This window comes from Sorex fumeus, unplaced genomic scaffold, assembly GCF_029834395.1.
Source record: "Sorex fumeus unplaced genomic scaffold, SorFum_2.1 ptg000072l, whole genome shotgun sequence".
NCBI classification, from domain to species: domain Eukaryota; kingdom Metazoa; phylum Chordata; class Mammalia; order Eulipotyphla; family Soricidae; genus Sorex; species Sorex fumeus.
The window spans coordinates 65784861-65803594 of NW_026606129.1; the positions used below are offsets into that span (position 1 = coordinate 65784861).

Genomic DNA, 18734 nt, shown 5'->3' on the forward strand with positions numbered 1-18734 from the left:
GTTACAGAAAGAGAAATAAATTCCTAAGTTATTTCCTGCCACTATTGAGGTTTAGTCTGACCTGTGTAGCCTAACTTAATCATTGCTGTAGAGGCATTCGGCAATGATGAAAATAAAACTGTAGCCTAGAGGTTAAACCCAAGTCTTCACATTTTGTTTGCTTATGATCTTTTTTTAATTTGTTTGTTTTGTTTTTCTGTGGCCCAAGAATATGAGTGATTTTCATAAAGGAACATTGGCAATTCATTTGCTGATAATGGAATTGTAAGTCTAATCCACAACCTCTCAAAGAAAAATTCTCATTAGTCTATCTATAGTACAAAAAAGGTTATACTCAATTATTATCATTATTGTTTTGAATGTTGTCAATAAAAGTTTGGTGAAAATGTGTTCCTTTATTATATAATTACCTTAACTATATGCTTAATTTTGCCTCTTTATTTAGATAGTAAAATATCTGAATTTCTAGAAAATATCTGGTCCTTTATAGACAAAGTTTGTTGCCTCATGATATAGTAAAGTCTCTTTACTTTGCTGATCAGACAGAAAATACTCAATAAATGGTACTTAAAATTCTAATTAAGTATCCTAAATAGAGTGGTACAGAATTTACTCAATTATGCCTTTATTTCTGTGGTGTCATAATCCTACAGGAAAGCATGTCTTAATTCCTCTGGACTTGAACACATAAAGTCTTTGCTATTCAAAGGCAGAAGAGACACAATGCAGGAGTTAAGACATTTTCTTGCATGGGATCATGTTAGTTTGATCCCTGACAAGATGGTTCCCTGTGTACCCCCAAGGATCATTCCTGAATGTTGGTGGGTATAGCTCAACACGCAGTCCTCCCAAATCTTTGAGAGTTAATCTCACCCTTTTCAAGCATTCCACTTTTCTCTGTTCTGTTCACCGGCCAACAAAATATAATCATCAAAGAATACAGAGGTTCTCATTCCTACCTCCCAGCTCTTTCTGTTATAAATTTTTTTCCTAATGTAGATTCCACCTAATTCCTTGCTCCTTTACCACCCCTATTGGGACAAAACAGATAAGACACCAAGATGACAAGCATACTTTTCTCAGATCTCTCTAAAATGTTTTGGTAACTGGGCCCAATATCCATATTTCCTCCAACAAATTCCTGAATTGACAAGCATTAATTGTCAAACTGGCACCAATTAATGAAAAATTGGGCAAAGACAAAAATCTACCATTCATCATGTGGTAGCAAAGCTTTGTCCATAGCTATATTCAGTTATGGGATCTAGAAAGACTCTCTCCTGCATGGATACCAGCAGCATTTGAAGCATAAGTCTATCCTTCCCCAACAAAAGGAAAATTATATAGATGAATTAAACCAGCAGCTCCCAAACCTTGTGAAGAGTGATGCTAAGTTTCTGGCTCATGCCCACATCACTCCTCCAGTCTCTGCCAACTCCACCCTCTACCACCTTGCCCCCACTTTCAGTTGGATATGCTCTAATCTATAGCACAGTTTGGGTGGTTCCAAATACCAAGGTTGGAATTGTGGAATAGGGGTAGAAGATTAGTTCTGTGAAGGTCGCAGGGCGAGAAGGAAAGGGTCATTGGTAGCCAGCCCATTGCCTCTTTCCTTAAAGCAATCGAGGGGAAAAAAGGGCTGACTTGGCACCAGCCAGGAGGGTAAGTGTAAATGAATGAGGTGGCACTGAGTGGGATGCTGAGGTGGAGTTGTGTGTCTGGCAGGGTGTCGACGCCTTCAAAATTACCACAGCCAGTCTCAGCCTACAGAAATGCAGGCCAAGGGAAAGAAACTCTGGAAAAAGCAGTGGCTCAAAAGATTTCAACACAAAGGAAAACAGGCGTGGTTAATAGCACAGAAGGGTGGAAGAGAGAACAGGGGAAGAAGGACAGGGAAAGTTAATCCCAGAAGTTAACTGTGGCACGTGGGAACCAGAAGTACTCCGTGCTGCAGAACATTTGAAACAAACGTGACACGGAGGATGGGGACACTGCTGAATTAAGAACAGTTTTGATGGGGCCAGAGTATAGTGGGTAGGGTGATTGCCTTGTATGCAGCCAACCTGGGTTCAATTCCTGGCATCCCATATATCTCCCAAGCACTTCCAGGAGTAATTCCTGAGTGTAGAGTCAGGAGTGACCCCTGAGCATTGCTGGTATGACCCAAAAAGAAAAAAAAAGAATTGATGGAGTCAGAATGATAGTGCAGAGGTTAATGCACTTGTCTTACATCCACCAACCTCAGTTAGAATCCCCAGCATACATATACTCCCCCAATAACTACCAGAAATCACTCCTAGGCAAGGCCATAAAATTTGCTATGGCCGCCGAGATAAGTACCAGGAGGTTTACTCCATGACTTGGAGGCCAGCCACACATGCTAGGGGAAAAGGCAGCTCAGATAGAGAAGGGAGCACCAAACAAAGGGTGTTGGGAGGATCCTCCCAGGATGGGAGAAGCATGCTGAAAGTAGACTCTAGACCGAACATGATTGCCACTCAATGCCTCTCTTGCAAACCATAGCACTCAAAAGGAGAGAGAGAACAAAAGGGAATGCCCTGCCACAGAGGCAGGGTGGGATAGGGTGGGGGGGTGGGGGTGGGAGGGATACTGGGATCCGTGGTCGTGGAAAATGGGCACTGGTGGAGGGATGGACTTGATCATTGTATAATTGAAACCCAAGCACAAAAATCTGTAAGTCTACAACTGTACCTCGTGGTGTTTCACTAATAAAAATTAAGAAAAAAATTTGCTATGGCCTCTGCACATCAGTAGGTGTGGGCCAGTCAACCCTTTCCTCTGTCCTCCAAAAATGAGGAGTGTGGACTCTGTTCTAACGTTAAATGTTTTGCAGAATGGGACCAGAGCAATAAGACAGTGAGTAGAGTGCTTGTCTTTCATGAGGCCAACCACAGTTTGATCCCTGGCCTCCAATATGGTTCCCCCATGCCTACCAGGAGTGATTCCTGAGCACAGAACCATGAGTAAGCCCTGATAACAAAGGGGTATGGTCCCCAAACCAAAATAAACAAATAAATGTTCTGCAAAAGATTTTTACTAGAATATCTGTAAAGGTACTCTTTGTAATAATAGCTTCTAGCTAGAAGCTACATGCCCATCAACAACTGAGTTAATACATTGAGTTCTATTTAACACAGAAGATTATACTTTTAAAATGAATGATCTAAAGCTACAACTAACAGAATGTTTGAATTTAGTAAAACAGAACTAATAGATACCAGATACAAAGTGATTTATTGTAGTATTCCATTCCTAAATTATTTTCAAAAGGTAAATTTTTTTTGTGATATTAGAAGGAGAGGGTTTAGAATTAATGATATAAGAATGAGACACAGAAGAGTTTTCTGGGCTACTGTGACATGTTATTTCTTGATTGTGCACTGGTACCATGCATATATTTGATTTGTAAAATTCAATTAAACTGAACTTCTGATATGTTCACGCTGTATATATTATTCTTCAGTGAAAAGAATTTTTTTTAAATTTGCTATGGCCTTTGAAAGATCAAAAAAAAAGCACACTAGTTCTAATAGTAGCCCTTATACTCTTGAAAAGGAGAAGTTCACATCACTTCATGGGATGAAACACTCAAGAAAGAAGAAACATAATTATATTGATTGTGATAGTAGCAATGGTAAAAAAATATCTTTCTATAATAATGAGATATTTTCTCAGTGTTCACTTGGGCAAAGTAATCTTAATGTGTTCTAGTTCTTTCTTTACAATAACCTAATAAAAAAGTGCAATTACATCCCATTTCATAGTTGAGAGAACAGAGGTTTCAAGGAATCAAGAAATGGGCCCTGAGTCCTCATTTAGACATTCTGACTCCTTCTGCGTGGAGTGAGGGTGGAGTGAGGAAGCATCTTTGGCAAAGTACAAACTTGGCCCAGATCCCCTCATTTAACATGCTCCTGTGGTAGGCTGAGAAATGGACTCCTAAGATAAGTCCACGTCTTAAATCCTGAAACCTGTGCATGTTACTTTATTTGGGGAAGTCAGTCTTTGCCAATATAACTCGAGATGTGGATATGGGAAGATTTTTCTAGATCATAGAGGTGGATCTTAAAAGTCATTGTCTGAGTTTACAAGAAAGACAGAGAGGGGAAATTTGACCTGTGCACTGTAATGAGAAGGCAATGCTTGCTTCTACACTCCAAAATCACCACCATGCCCCAGCTGGACTCCCCTCTCTCAGAACAAACCTCAATGAGATATAATTTGCTGAGAATTCAGGAACGTGGTTTTGTGACTGAAATCTCCAGGTTTTCTTAGGGTCAGGACGGGCTGTGTGCCCCCACCTCCCTGTATTTCCAGAAGTACTGGCATCACATCCACATCCCAAAGCTGTCACTCAATTAAAAGAGCTACTCCAAACTTACCTTCCCAGTAAAAATACTGAGTGCTCTGGACAAACATGATTACCTTAGTACTTGTATTGCAAACCATAACGCACAGAAGGAGAGAGAGAATCAAGAAAAGTGCTTGCCTCAGAGGCAGGCTTGGGAGGGGGGAGGTGTTGGGGGATGGTAGGAGGGAAACAAGGGACATTGGCATTGGGAAATGAACTCTTGTGGAGGGATGGGTGTTGGAGCATTGCATGACTGGAACCCAATCACAAACAGCTTTGTAATGGTCTATCACCAATGGTCTATTCATTAAAAACTTTTTAAAAGGAATGACGTTTGTATTTCTGGTCTTCCCCCCAAATCTGGGGAACCCCATTTCTGTTGCTCTAGGTTAACAAGTTAGTGGCAACTGGGTGAGCAGCCCTAAAATATACGCACAAATGCCCTCATATATACATCATGCAACATCACCTCCACAGTGTATTCTTTAAGATGTCCCCCCCCACAAAGCATCCTGAGGTCACCCAGTTTCAGAGACAAGGTCAGGCTGATTTCTTGACTGTGGAGTTGGACCTCTTAGGACCTTTTCTGTTTACTGTGCCTCCACCTATCTCTGGGAAGGAGACAGAGCGACACAGAACTCACACGAAACAGGAGCTTCTCGTGGAACATTTCCACCAAGAGTGGCAGTGCGCCATATGAACACACTGATGAGACCCAGTGGGGAGCCAAGCTCTAAAACATTAAGGGTTATTACTTTACCGAGTTCATGATTATTTTTCTAACCCTCCCCAAACATGTCACGGCAGCTATCAAAGTAGAGAATTGGACTGCACGATCTCCAGGGGCCCCCCAAATCTAACAATCTTATAAACAGGGCAGAAGTCTCTTGCCCACAGCAGACATTGCCAATCAATCATCGCACTACTCCCTGAGCTCCAAAAGGGCTCCCTAATCCTGTTTAACAAGAGCTCCAGGCAAATAAAAGCTCCGTACTATTCCTGTCCTCAGAAGTTGATGAACAGTCCAAATAAATAAACCAATGGCTCATGGGCTTTTCCAAAATACCCATATTATTCTCTTTCTTCCCAGGGAAGAGAAACCTCATTCCCACCAATATTTGTTGGTATTTTTCACCATTTCTAGTAAATACAATTCTTTGTTCCAATTTTAAATCAGTAATCTAGCAATAATATTTGGTATGAGCATTGAGGAACAGAGAGGAGAAAGCTTGGGAAATCTATATCTATAAAAAATTATCTCTCTGTGTACACACACACACACAGGTGCGTGCACACACATACACTCACTTCAACTTTTGTTCTCTGGGCAGGATCTTCTCTAAGATATTGAAATGTATATATATATATATGTTTATGTTGATATATATACATATATATATATACATTTCAATATCTTAGAGAAGATATTGAACTCTTTCATATATATATAGACTGCCCATTGAGCTCAACTGCTCAACTTCCAGAGCCATTCTTGGGAGTTGTAGATGATCTTAAAAATCTTTGCATCTCCAGATCAAAACCACAATGAGATACCATCTCACACCTCAGAGACTGGCCCACATTCAAAAGAACAAAAGCAACCGATGCTGGCGTGGATGTGGCGAGAAAGGGACACTCCTTCACTGTTGGTGGGAATGTCCACTGGTTCAGCCCTTCTGGAAAACAGTATGGACGATTCTCAAAAAATTAGAAATTGAGCTCCCATTTGACCCAGCAATACCACTCCTGGGAATATATCCCAGAGAGGCAAAAATGTATAGTCGAAGTGACATCTGCACTTGTTTGTTCATTGCAGCCCTCTTTACAATAGCCAGAAACTGGAAGAAACCTGAATGCCCAAGAACAGATGACTGGTTAAAGAAACTTTGGTACATCTACACAATGGAGTACTATGTAGCTCTTAGAAAAGATGAAGTCATGAAATTTACATACAAGTGGTACAATATGGAAAGTATCATGCTAAGCGAAATGAGTCAGAAAGAGAGGGATAGACATAGAAAGATTGCATTCATCTGGGGGATATAAAGTAACAAAGTATGAGATTAATACCCAAGAATAGCTGAGATCAGCACCAGGAGGATTACTCCATAACTTAGAGGCCAGCCGGGTATCCTAGAGGAAAGGGCTATTCAGATAGAGAAGGGAGCACCAAATAAAGGATGTTTGGAGGATCCTCCCAGGAGGGGAGATGCATGTCGAAAGTAGACTATGGACTGAACATGTTTGCCACTCAATGCCTCTTTTGCAGACCACAACACCCAAAAGGAGAGAGAGAACACAGGGGATTGCCCTGCCACAGAGACGGGGGGATGGGGGGATGGGGGTGGGAGGGATATTATCCATGGTGGTGGAAAATGGGCACTGGTGGAGGGATGGGTATCTGATCATTGTATAATTGAAACCAAAGCACAAAAAATTGTAAATCTACAACTTTAAAAAAAATAAAATAAAATAAAGGGAAAAAAAAAAATCTTTGCATCTCAAGTCAATTCCCAGAGCAGCAGCTGCATCTGATCAGACTGCCTCAGCGGGAGAGTTCAGAGGCCCAGTGTCTTCAAAGGAAACCATTACCTGGGGGCGCAATTTTTAAAAGGTGATGAAACACTAATGGTTCCCTCCTACTGTAATAATACCTTCTTTCAGGGATCTATGGGCCTCACAGGGGACAGTATCACTGACCCTATTTCACAATTTAAAAATGAAAGTGAAGTCCAGAAACATTAAATATGTAGACTTAGTGGGGTCACTGAGGAAAGAAGAAGGAGATGGGAAATAGAGTTGAGTGAGTACAAAAAACAAAACAATTTTTACTAGCTAACAATCTTCTTGCAGCTGTTTTTGTCAGACACTGAACTGAGAGAGGTAAAGGGGGATTCAACTGAGTAGCTCTGTACCAGATAGCGGGCACTGAACACTGGGGAGGGGAGCTGAATTCCATCCAGGGAGTAGGCAGGTAAGGCAGACGTTACCATATTGTACAGCAACCATATGGGATTTTGAGAAACACTTTGTGCAAGAAAATTATAGTGGATATGCAGATTAGTGGTGGTAAAGCAAAGCAGGTAGGAAGTCCCTTATTCAAATGACTTTTAAGCAAATGATGAGAAACTGCCAGCCAGTAGGGTTACAGAGGAAGAGAGAGCATTCCAAACAGAAAGAAGAGCAAGTACAAATACCCAGGGGCAGACAAGAGTTTAGGCTATTGAAAGACCAGTGTAGCTGGGGAATAGCTACTAGTAGGACAAAAATATTCTTGCGGAGGTTAGCAAAGTTCATTATGTTGGGGTTGTGGTGAGGGGGATGGGGGGGGGGGGAAGGTATCTCATAATCATGGTAAAGTATTTGAATTTTGTCCTTTTCATAACTGAAAGCTGTTGGATATTAGAAATCAGAGGAGTAATATAATTTATCTTCAACCTCTTTTTTTATTTCAAGGGGGTACACCCAGTCGTACTCAAGTGCTAGTCAGGGCTCCCTGCTTAGGTGTCATTGTCATTTCCAGAGAGTCTTGTGGACTGTGCAATACAGAGAATCAAGCTTCGACCTCTCTGATGCAAAGCAAATGCTCAATCCATTGAACTATCACTCTGGTCCTGAATGACATTTGTGAATGCAATATATTTGTGAAGATGATTCAATGATCCAAGTGAGAAATGATGCTGTCAAAGACTCTGCTTCTGTAGAGAGACTGAACTCTGGTCCCATTTGGGTTACCTCTCTTTTCTACTACATCAATTTTTGAGGTGTCATTTATGGTCCGTAGACACCACCTCTTTTGGATAGAGTTCAGTCAATTTTGTCAAGTAGAAAAAATTCATATTCCATCAAGATACAAAACATTTTTAACATTTCAGAAGGTCATCACCAAGTCCTTTCCAGTCAGCCCTCTCTTTCCCTCCCCCACATACAATTTTGGATACATTTTGAGGTAGATATGAAAGGGCTGGGATGGACATGGGTATATGGGAAAAAGAGCAAGCTCAAAGATTCTAAAAAGATTGCGGCTCAAGCAACTGGATGTTTGGAGATGCCCTTCATTGAACTCATGAAAGCTTAGTAGGGGAATCAATGGAGAACTGGGCTTCGACACATTAAGTTCAGGAAACCATTACAACATGTGATGAAGAACGAAAAGACAGTTGTGTACATAAAGAGAGTGCCAGGAAGAAGATGTGAATTTGGCTGCCATGGCATGAAGTTGGGGACTGGAGCTTATGATCAAGGGAACCAAGGAAGATGACAAAATAACAAGGAGATTGAGAATGAGAATAGGAGTAGTCTGACACTTCAAAAATTAATGGGGGAGAAAGAAGGAAAGGAAATTGAGGTAAACAGGATAAATGATATAGAGAATCTATGAAAGAAAGATGAAAAGTCTCAAGAAGAAAGGATGTACTCAGATGTTCCTGATGATACAAGAGGCAGTCAACAGCTCTTGTTTAATCCTCCCTAAAACTCTACTATTTGGTACCCATGCGATTTTATGAGAAGGTAATCGACTTGTCTAAAGGCACTCTGCTAATACACAGAATTGTGGTTAGGAAGCATGGAAGCTTCTTCGAAGGATGATTGCAGTGTATGTGAGGCTACATATGTGAGGCTACAAAGGGGCTTAGGGTCACGGTAGTGTGGAAACTGCTAACCCAAGTTAAATACCATTCTCTGCTTCAGGTCTTTGAGCTTTCAATGTGCAAAAACAAATTGTGATTCTTTAAAAGGGAGAGGTAGGATATCACATTTTCCAAATAAACATGAATCCATTTTTTTTTTTGCTTGCTTGTTTAGAAAACCAATTTAGCAAGCAGGCACTGCTAAGAACACAATATGGAAACCTCGGCTGGAAGGTAACATGATCATGTCTTAAAATGTTTTTGAACTAAGTCCAAAATACTTACAAAGATGTTATGTCCCTGGTATCCAAAGGAGAAAGAGATGACATGAACATTCCCTTTTACAGATAAAAGAGGGGACACTCATGAGGTTAAGTGGTTAGTCCTGTATCACTATCCTACAGCCATTAAGCAAGATAAATCAGCACCAGACCTTATGCCCAGAAGCAAGAGAAACCAGGTCAAGCCCAGAGGGAATCAAGAAAGAGGCCTAAATGAGACTTTCCTTCATCTTGTCTTCTTTCATGGTAGTGTCTTAGCGTTCACTTTACACAAGAATTTATGAGGAGGGGGGGATACATTTATGCAGAAATCAGAGGAAAATGAAGCAACACAGGTGGGTGTGGGTCAGGGGTATCAGAGAAAGACATCAGCCCTGTGATCTGTGAGAACAACTGGGGTGCTGGGACTGTGTGTGACACTGCGAAACGTGAAAGGACCCGTGTAAGCAGATTTAACTGCCCCAAACAGGGGCACTTTAAAGCACCTCATCAAGAAATACAGTTCACCTTGAGTCATCTTGGTTTAGCAACTAGAGCAGCCTAGGCAAATGAACTGGTATTTCTCAGTATTGACATCCGTGCCCCTTATGCAGTCTCCCTAAATTTTGCCACAGTGGATGGGGTAACGCGGTCCTCGTGGATGACTCGTCCTCCCCAGTGGTTTGTTGGGGGAACAGTCAGAAGGCCCAAATTGCAAAGAGAAGACAACCCGCCACCCCCCACTCCAGTCCACCAGGAGCCTAAGCTTGAGAGTGTGGGCTCAGGAGTGGGATCACAGGGCTCAGGTCTGCTATGTGGCCACAGGGTTGCTGGGTAGCCCAGGGTAGTCACTCCCACTGTCTGTGTCCTGCTCTTTCTTGACTGTTCAAAGCGGGACACTGCATATACTCTGCTGTGTTACTGTGAGGATTTTACACACTGACAAACAAAAACCAAAGAATATTTCAGGACAGGATACAAAGTGTTACCTGGAATGCTTTATAAAATGCCACAAGCCTACAGAAACAAGTTCTCTGAGGCATATCTCCTATCTTAAAATGTTTGTTTATTTTGTGGGTTTGGGGAATCACACTCCCTAGTGCTGAGAGACTACTTCGGGTTTTATGGAGTGACCTCTGGCAGTGCTCAGGGGACTCTTGGTAGCACCAGGAATTGAACTGGAGTTATTATATGTAGGTATTTTCCCCCCCACAGAATTAGTAGTTTTACTATATAATAGAATTTCACAGGGCTAGTTTCACACCCTTATTTGAGAATAATTATCACTACTCCCACCATCCAAATACCAGTGCCACTTAACCTTCCAAAAGATGCCTCTTTTCATTTTTCACTGGTTCCTCTTCCTCTCTAGTAACCACCATAGTTTGCACCGAGTCTAGTAGTTTTGTGGCTTTTTTGGCATTTTCTTTATTTTACTTAACAATATCCTAAGTATGAGTGAAACCATCTCAAAACTTTCACTTCTTTATCTATTTCATCTAGCAAAATCATCTAGCAAAGTCACCAAAATCCATCCACTCTGTCAAATTTTTATTAAAAATTGTTTCCATTTTTAATGGCAGAGTAATATTCCAATGAGTACATATACCACAGCTTCTTTATCCAGTTATTTGTCGGTGGGCATTTTGATTAGTTCCATGTTCTGGTAAATAATGCTGCAAAAACATAGGCTGCAAATATCTTTAAAATAACTTGCATAGTTTTCTAAAGCATATTCTCATGCATATTCTATGAAATTGAGAAACACTGTCTATGCCTAGTTATTAATTTGATCTACATATCAAATTAATAGCAATGATTCTACTTACTACAATTATCATTTGTAATATGAAAAATAAAACATTTTTTCAAGATCTATGGCTCAAAATTAGGATTTGTCTGACATTCAACTAAATAAAGTAAAGTAAAGTACTTGAGTTTTCCCGTTGATCATCGATTTGCTCGAGCGGGCCCAGTAACGTCTCCATTGGAGACTTTGTTGTTACTGTGTCTGGCATATCGAATACGTCACGGGGAGCTTGCCAGGCTTTAAATAAATAAATATATTTATTTTTTTAATATATTTATATATATTAAATAATAATATAATATATTTTTTATTTTAAATATTCAACAGCATGAAACCAAAAGACCTCAGTGAGATCTGGTACATCTATGTGTCCCTAGTGGTTGAGTGCCCAGGGCCAGCGATGTGGTGCTACTTGTGCCCAGCAGTGCTGGGGCAGGATCTGACCAGGTAAGCTGGGGAGAGGGGGCATGCAGTACTGGGGACTGAACTCAAAGAGCCATGCAAGTGAGGCAGGCATAGAGTCCAGTCTTCTGTGTTATCTCCTGAGCCCCAAATGAAAATTTTTTTGTGAGTAATCACTGTAGCTTGATGAATGCCTTTTCCAAATGTTCCCAGGAAATCAAGTAATCATACATTTCTTGAAGAAAAAGGCAGTAAGAAATAAACTTTCAGAAGCTGTGATTAGCAATGGCAAATGCACATTCCCTAAGATTGGCATCTCACCAGGGAAGGTGCTTTGTGAAGAGGGAGAGCCCTGTGATGGGTCCACTGATTTCGCTGCATAAGCTGGCTGCTAAAAGTCAAATGTGAGGCAATTCTCCAAGGCCTCTAGCTCAAATTAGCAGGGAAATCATTCTTGAGTTTTCCCAGACAGAGTTCCACAGTACCAGTGTCTATTCTCTATACTACGCCTATCTCTTCTATTCTTCTGGAATACATTCAGATACAATCTTTGTTCAAAAAAAGAAGAAAAGAAAATCTAGCCTACCTCTGCGTGTTACCCAGAGTTACAGGATATGAAAAAAGAATACCAAAAACTTTCATGGTAATCAAATGCTAGGTAAACTGGAAAAGTGTCTTTCACCATTTGAATTTTGAGACTAAATAGCAAAGAAACTTCATTCAAATGTCACATATAAACTATACAATTTCCATTAATTTTTCATTGTGTTCAAGCAGGTAATCATGCTTGAATATAATTGAAATAGCATAATATCATGTATATAATAGCATAATAGCATAACATATATATAATAGTTATTGGTATATACTACCAAATGCAGAAATAAACATATGTATAATATATGTACATATATATATATATTATTCCCTCCATTTTTTTTCTTGACTTTGTAACGTAACATTGAGTTTAGCTTCCCACTGGGCTCTCTTATTTGACTATACAGCGAGGAAGTGCTTAATGTGATTGGGTACCACTCAGGAAAGATTAAGAGAGATAGCTCAGGGAGCACAGCCATCTCTTAGACTTGGTCTTCCAAATTATTAAAAACCATACATTTCTGTGAGCAGTCACACAAGGCAGCATCTTGTGTCCCTTGATTGCCCCCTTCTAGTCTTCTAATTACCCATTATCCACACTGTTGGGCAACTTGAGGGTAGATCCAACACAGAACAGCTCTGTCTTCTCTGTAAACAACTCCACAAAGACCATAAATGTCACCACCAAATTGGTGTGTGCTCGTTCAAACCTTTGCATCTCTCATTCCTTGAGACATCTGTGTCCCGAAGGATAACAATCCAGCTTAGAGGAAATCTTGGAAAAGGGAGCCAAGAGCTTTTCCTGCTGAGGCCAGTGGGAGGAGGCTAGTGGGGGAAGTGGGCTGGATAAAACTGTCTCACCAAATACATTCCATCTTAAAAGACTCTGGAAGGAAAGAAGCAAGTTATTTCAGATTCTTTAATGGAAGTACAACCCCCCTGCCCAAATAAAAAGTAAAAAGCCTATTAAGGGAGAATCTTCTGAAGACCGGGAGAGGTGGAAGATATCACTGCAAAAAGATTTCCTGGTAACAGAGCTTGCTTGTACTACACCCAAAGCTGTGTACCATCTGAGGCTGATTCAGGAAAATACTCAAATCTCCTGGTAATTTCCTGCAGACAGGACGTTTAATCATCTCCAAGCCTCCACCACAGAAGATGAAAAAAGAAAAAAAAAACTAAAGCAAATGATTCACACTCTTAAAATGATTCTGCCTTCGGAACAAGAACCGTTTTTCTGCTCTTGAAAAGCAGCCACAATTTGTTATTCTAACAAAGTGTTCTTTTCCTCCAAACAGAAATAAAAGTCACTCAAGGAGGACTTGTACTGATTTCTGTTCTGCATTTCTTGAAACTTCCATCCAGGCCACAGTTTCTCCTGGCCGATTCTCAGAAATCCAGGGAGAGCTGAGCAGCCAGTGACTAAGAACACAGGATCACTTTTATAAGTCTTTTGCCTGCCCCCTCCCCCCCTCCCAACTTCTTTGGCCCCATGGGAATATGTTTTATTGTAGGATGAGCAGAATTAGCTCCACATATAAATTCTTCACTGCTCAGCTCACTTGACACCTTTATCTGAATTGCCCAACGGCTGGAAAGATTTGGCAATTGATGATTTGAAAAGGAAAGGCCCAAGCCCAAATCCTTCCCGAGTGGTATTTGTTCTGTCTGTACATACACGACTATGTCCATCTCCCTAATTACTCAACAAGTTGTGCAGATAAAAACATCTGTTTGCAGAACGCAGGGAACCCAAAGTATACAAATGATTCACACACCACCTAAACAACTCCAAATGCAGGCCAGCACAGCAAGATGAGAGCAGCTAAAAGCCAACATAATTTAATATGGGCGGAAATAGAGTTTGGCAATCTGCACAGAAGACTGTGCTCCAGTGTTGGAAGGCATTTATTCCAGCTGCCTCATCTTTTAGAAATAAATAAATAAATCACAAACCTCTTACCCTCTGCATTCAGCTTCCAACTTTTTGCATCGGTACTCACAAGTACTCACGGTACTCACAACGGGAGAGGACAGGGAAGAAGTTGCAGTTGTCTCCTTTAAACAAACCTACCCCACCACAACCCTATGAATAATTTTTAACTTAAATTTCCCAGGGTACAGCTGCCCAGGCTCCCCAGATTGGCATCCTCACCAAGGCCTGCCTCCCAGCAGCAGAGAGGGTACATTTGGAAATCAGGGGGAGCAGGGTTTCAAGTGACTTCCTCAAGCCCCTACATTTTTCTTCATTTTATTAACTCCCCAGCATGAGAAAGGAAGGTCCAAAGAGAATGTGGATGAGGGGGTGGTCTTCTCTATCCTGCCTCCCCACCCCCCCCCCACACACACACACTCCAATGCAGAAAAAATGAACAAATCCAGAGTTGTGTTTAATGTCAGAAATTCTCAAGGGGTGGGGAAAGAATGCACTTCAAAAGTTCTAGGCAAATTAGCAATGCAGAGTAAATCATTTTTGTAAAGTCGACTTTCCCCTTTCGTAAGTGGACATTTTTGCAAAGACACCGGAACACGTTTTTGATAGTGTAAGGAAAATAAGTAGATTAACAGCAATAACTTCGCTTTTAAATTATGTGAAGGACACGAGACCTTAAGAGAATAAAACTGGCTGAAAAAGCAAGTTCAGGAAAGTCAAACACTTACCCCAAAGAAGTCTTAATAGAATAACAACGGCATTATCCCCGTCTCCTGATTACAAATAACCATGACCACTGTCGGTTAAGAAGGTGACTGCATAAACCCTGGCACTCACACCAGAAGGAGCCCCAGGTGCCTGCTCAGAGTTCACGACCACCCGGGTGTCTGTCTGGGGGTCGGTAGCCAGCAACTCCCAGAAGTTACGTCCCAGTCCACGGCTCCCTTTCCAAGAGAGGCTAGTGAAATCCAGGCACAAACTCACCCCAGAGCCCCAATCCCTGCCCCTGCCACGCGGGCCACTTACCCGGCTCAGCTCTGCATTCTTGCCACTGAGGCGCCCAGGCAGGGAGAACTTGGTGCGGGGGTGGGGGTGGGAGCCCAAGGGTTGGAAAAGGGGGCCGCAGACCCAAAGGCCTGGGTGCGGCTCTGGCTAAGAAGCCCAGTGGGGCGTCGGCCACCAACTGCCTGCAGCTCTGGGGGGCCCTGCAGGGGCTCCACGCAAGGGGGGTGACATTCCCGGGGCAGCAGTGGCAGCTGCTCTCTGCGCAGCTCCGGATCCAGGAAAAATCGCTCAGGTCCCGGAGAGAGAAGCTCCAAGCTCTCCAGGCAGCCTCCACCGCTCCAAGAGACGCCTCCCCACCTCCCGCGCCGCTTATTGGTGAAGGTTCCGAGCCACAAGCCAATCCTAGACCTGTTCCCAAATTGAGATTTCAATCAAGGGAGCTGCTGCTTTAAAATTAGAAAGGGTTGGTGGGGGTGGGCAACCCAAGGGGAGGGGGTAATTCAGCCACTTTGCAGAAGCAAAGGATGCGGGCTGTCTGGCCTCTGCACTGAAAGATCCCCCCGCACTGGTAGCAGCTAAAAGACCCACGATTACACTCTGCAGAGCATAGGGGATCCACTGCTTCACCCCTGGGCTTCACCTTCCCTCCGGGCACTCTTCCTCCTAGGCTCATCCAAATCATCCCAAATGCTGGAGAGTCTCTATTCTTGAGAAGGACCCCCAAGCTATGCGAGCTTCTAAAGTCTCACCATTCCTGCTTCTCAAATACTCATCATACTACTGTCACTTTTTCTTTCGCCAATCTGTGACTCTCTTTACACTGAAAATTCTCTGATGGGAGGGAGGTGCTTATGTCTTCTTCACATCATCCCCCTACATACAGATCATTGTGGGTTCTCAGTAAATATTGGCTGAATGAATGAATAAGTGAACAAAAGAGTGAAACAAGGAAAGTGAAACAAGGAAATTAGTTTTCTGTTCACTATAACAATACAAATGTTACTTAAGAGGTAGCATTCAAGAGACCAGGTATTGACCTCAGATAAGACTACTGTTCAAACAGGAGCTTCTACCTCCTATTAGTTATGCAAGCCAGGCCTCAGTTTCCTTGCCTGTAAAAAAGCACCGTAGCACTGTCCTTCCTTTGTTCATCAATTTGCTCGAGAGGGCACAGGTCATGCCTTCATTGTGAGACTTGTTACTGTTTTTGGTATATTGAATATGCCAGGGGGAGCTTGCCAGACTCTGCCATGCAAACTAGCCTGGCAAGCTCCCCCTGGTTTGCATAACCAGTAGGAGGTAGAAGCTCCTATTTGAACAGTAGTCTTATCTGAGGTCAATACCTGGTCTTGTAGCTTGCTGGGCTCGCCGAGAGGGATGGAGGAATCGAACCCGGGTTGGCCACTTGCAAGGCAAACACCCTATCCACTGTGCTATGGCTCCAGCCCCGTAAAACAGCGTTATCATGAAATCTCCCATCTCAGAGGGTTGTTGTAAAGGTGGCATTAGATCATGTCTGAACTAGAGAAGGTATTCAGTGAGTTGCTGTAGACTACTGAATAGTCAATAGCCGTTGTTATTTCTGAAATCAAAATACAATTGTTGGAGACCAATCCAAGGACTGGTCTGACTGCTGGTTTGGCTTCTTGGTGAAGACATGTGGGTATTTATGAAAGAGATAAGAATTAAGTGCTGAGTCAACTCGAGTCCCCATGCCAGGTGCTGGGGTTACCAATGAAAGATAAGGTCCTTCATCATAACGGGGCTGGGAATACTAGTCAGGCTTTTCCAGAAAAACAGAATCCAGAGGATAGCTATGTGGGCAAATACATAGGTAGGAAGAGATTTATCATAGGCATTGGCCTGTGTCATTGTGAAGGTCAAAAATCTCAAAATCTGGACTTTTGTAAAACAGACAGGATGCATGCATTGCATGCAGCTGACCTGGGTTCAACCCATGGCATCTCATATGGTCCCCTGAGCCTGTCAGGAGTGAGCCCTGAGCACAGAGCCAGGAGTAAGCTCTGACTACTGCCGGGTGAAGCCTCCAAACAAAAAGAAGTCCCCAAATCTGCCACATGCCAGTTAAAGACAAAGGAAAGTCATTGGTGTAATTCAGTTCCAATGGAAGACCTAAAACCAGGAGGACAAGGACCAATGATGTGGATGCTCATGTAGGTCCAAAGGTCTGGTAATCAAAGAGCACCAATGTTTAGAAAAGAAGAAAATGGGCACCCCAGTTGAGAACAGCAATTATAATGATGACCCTTCCTCTACTCTTTCTTTTTCTGACCTTGAAACAGTTGGCCAATGGGCATCATCCTCCACTGAACAGAATCATCTTTAGGAAGGACACTGATACATGTGTCAGTGTCTTCAGAAAGCACCCTCACACACAGATATACTTGAAAATAATGTTTATCAGCTATATGGGTTTATCAGCTTTAACCCAACAAAATGACACATAAAACTAACCATCACCAGTCAAGGAAATGACTGTAGCACCGTCCTCCCATTGTTCATCAATTTGCTCAAGTGGGCATCAGTAACGTCTGTTGTTCGAGCGGGCACCAGTAGCGTATGTCTCCATTGTGAAACTTGTTGTTACTGTTTTTGGCATATCGAATAAGCTACAGGGAGCTTGCCAGGCTCTGCTATGCGGGTGGGATACTCTCGGTAGCTTGCTGGACTCGCCAAGAGGAATGGAGGAATCACCCCAGGTCGGCTGCATGCAAGGCAAATGCCCTACCCGCTTTCTATGGCTCCAGCCCGAGGGGATGACTAAGAAATAAAAATAAAGAAAGAGATCTATGTTACATGATATATACAGGCCCATGCCATGAATACTTATTGCAGGATAGTTTTAGCATCAAAATAATTATATCTAATAATAACTGGCTATATGAGCAAATTGCAGTCATACAATAGACATTATGCTGTACAGAACATTGTGCAGTCTTGAGAATAATACAAAGCAGAGGTAAGTGTCCTAGTATCCAATGAACTTCAAAATACATGGCTAAATATGTAGCAGAGGTTAAAATATATTCTCACTTGCATAAAGAAATCTCTAAATACACATAAATATATATGCACACACATATTTATGCCATTGCATAAAGTGTTTTTAAAACTCTGTCTAAGAAAACTATAGCAGTTATACCTGTCAAGATGGTTTAAAAACTAGGGAGGTCTAAGATGAGAAGAGACCAGTATTTCATCATATATCCTTGTATATTTTTTGAGTGACTTACCAGGACATGTAATAATAACCTCCTTATTCTGGCAAGATAGTAAATGATGACAGTCTTAACATTTTAATCCCTCAAATAATTAATATGCTAAATAAACTAAAACAATAAATTATTTAAAGGCCATTGGCTAGGTCAGGGGCTTGGGTCACACCTGGTCATGCTCAGGGGCTGTGTCTCACTCTGTGCTTAGAGCTTATACCTGAAGGTACTCAGGACATCTTGTACAGTAATGGGAACTGAGTTGGAGTCAAACACATGCCAGGAAAGCACCTTAATTCCTGTACTATCTCTCTGCCTCTTAGTTACATTTCTTTGTTGGCTCACAATAAAGAAAACAGCCAAGTGGTAGAAATAAAGAGGTAAGTGAGACGCTGGAGAGAGAGTACAGGGGTAAAGTCACGTGCTTTGCATGTAGTGATCCTGGGTTGATTCCTGGCACCACAGTGTCCCCAAAGACTCCTACTGTGGCC

General features: G+C 42.0%; 1 protein-coding gene across 1 annotated transcript in view; it reads right to left on the reverse strand.

Annotated features, from left to right (window-relative positions):
- The window catches only part of PRICKLE2 (prickle planar cell polarity protein 2), a 185121-nt gene extending 169785 nt beyond the window's left edge, over positions 1 to 15336 (reverse strand). The window contains exon 1 of the mRNA XM_056128961.1: positions 15032 to 15336. The gene's annotated coding sequence lies outside the window, so the exon portion shown is untranslated. The remainder of the gene's footprint in view (positions 1 to 15031) is intronic.
- Between the last annotated feature and the right edge of the window lie 3398 nt (positions 15337 to 18734).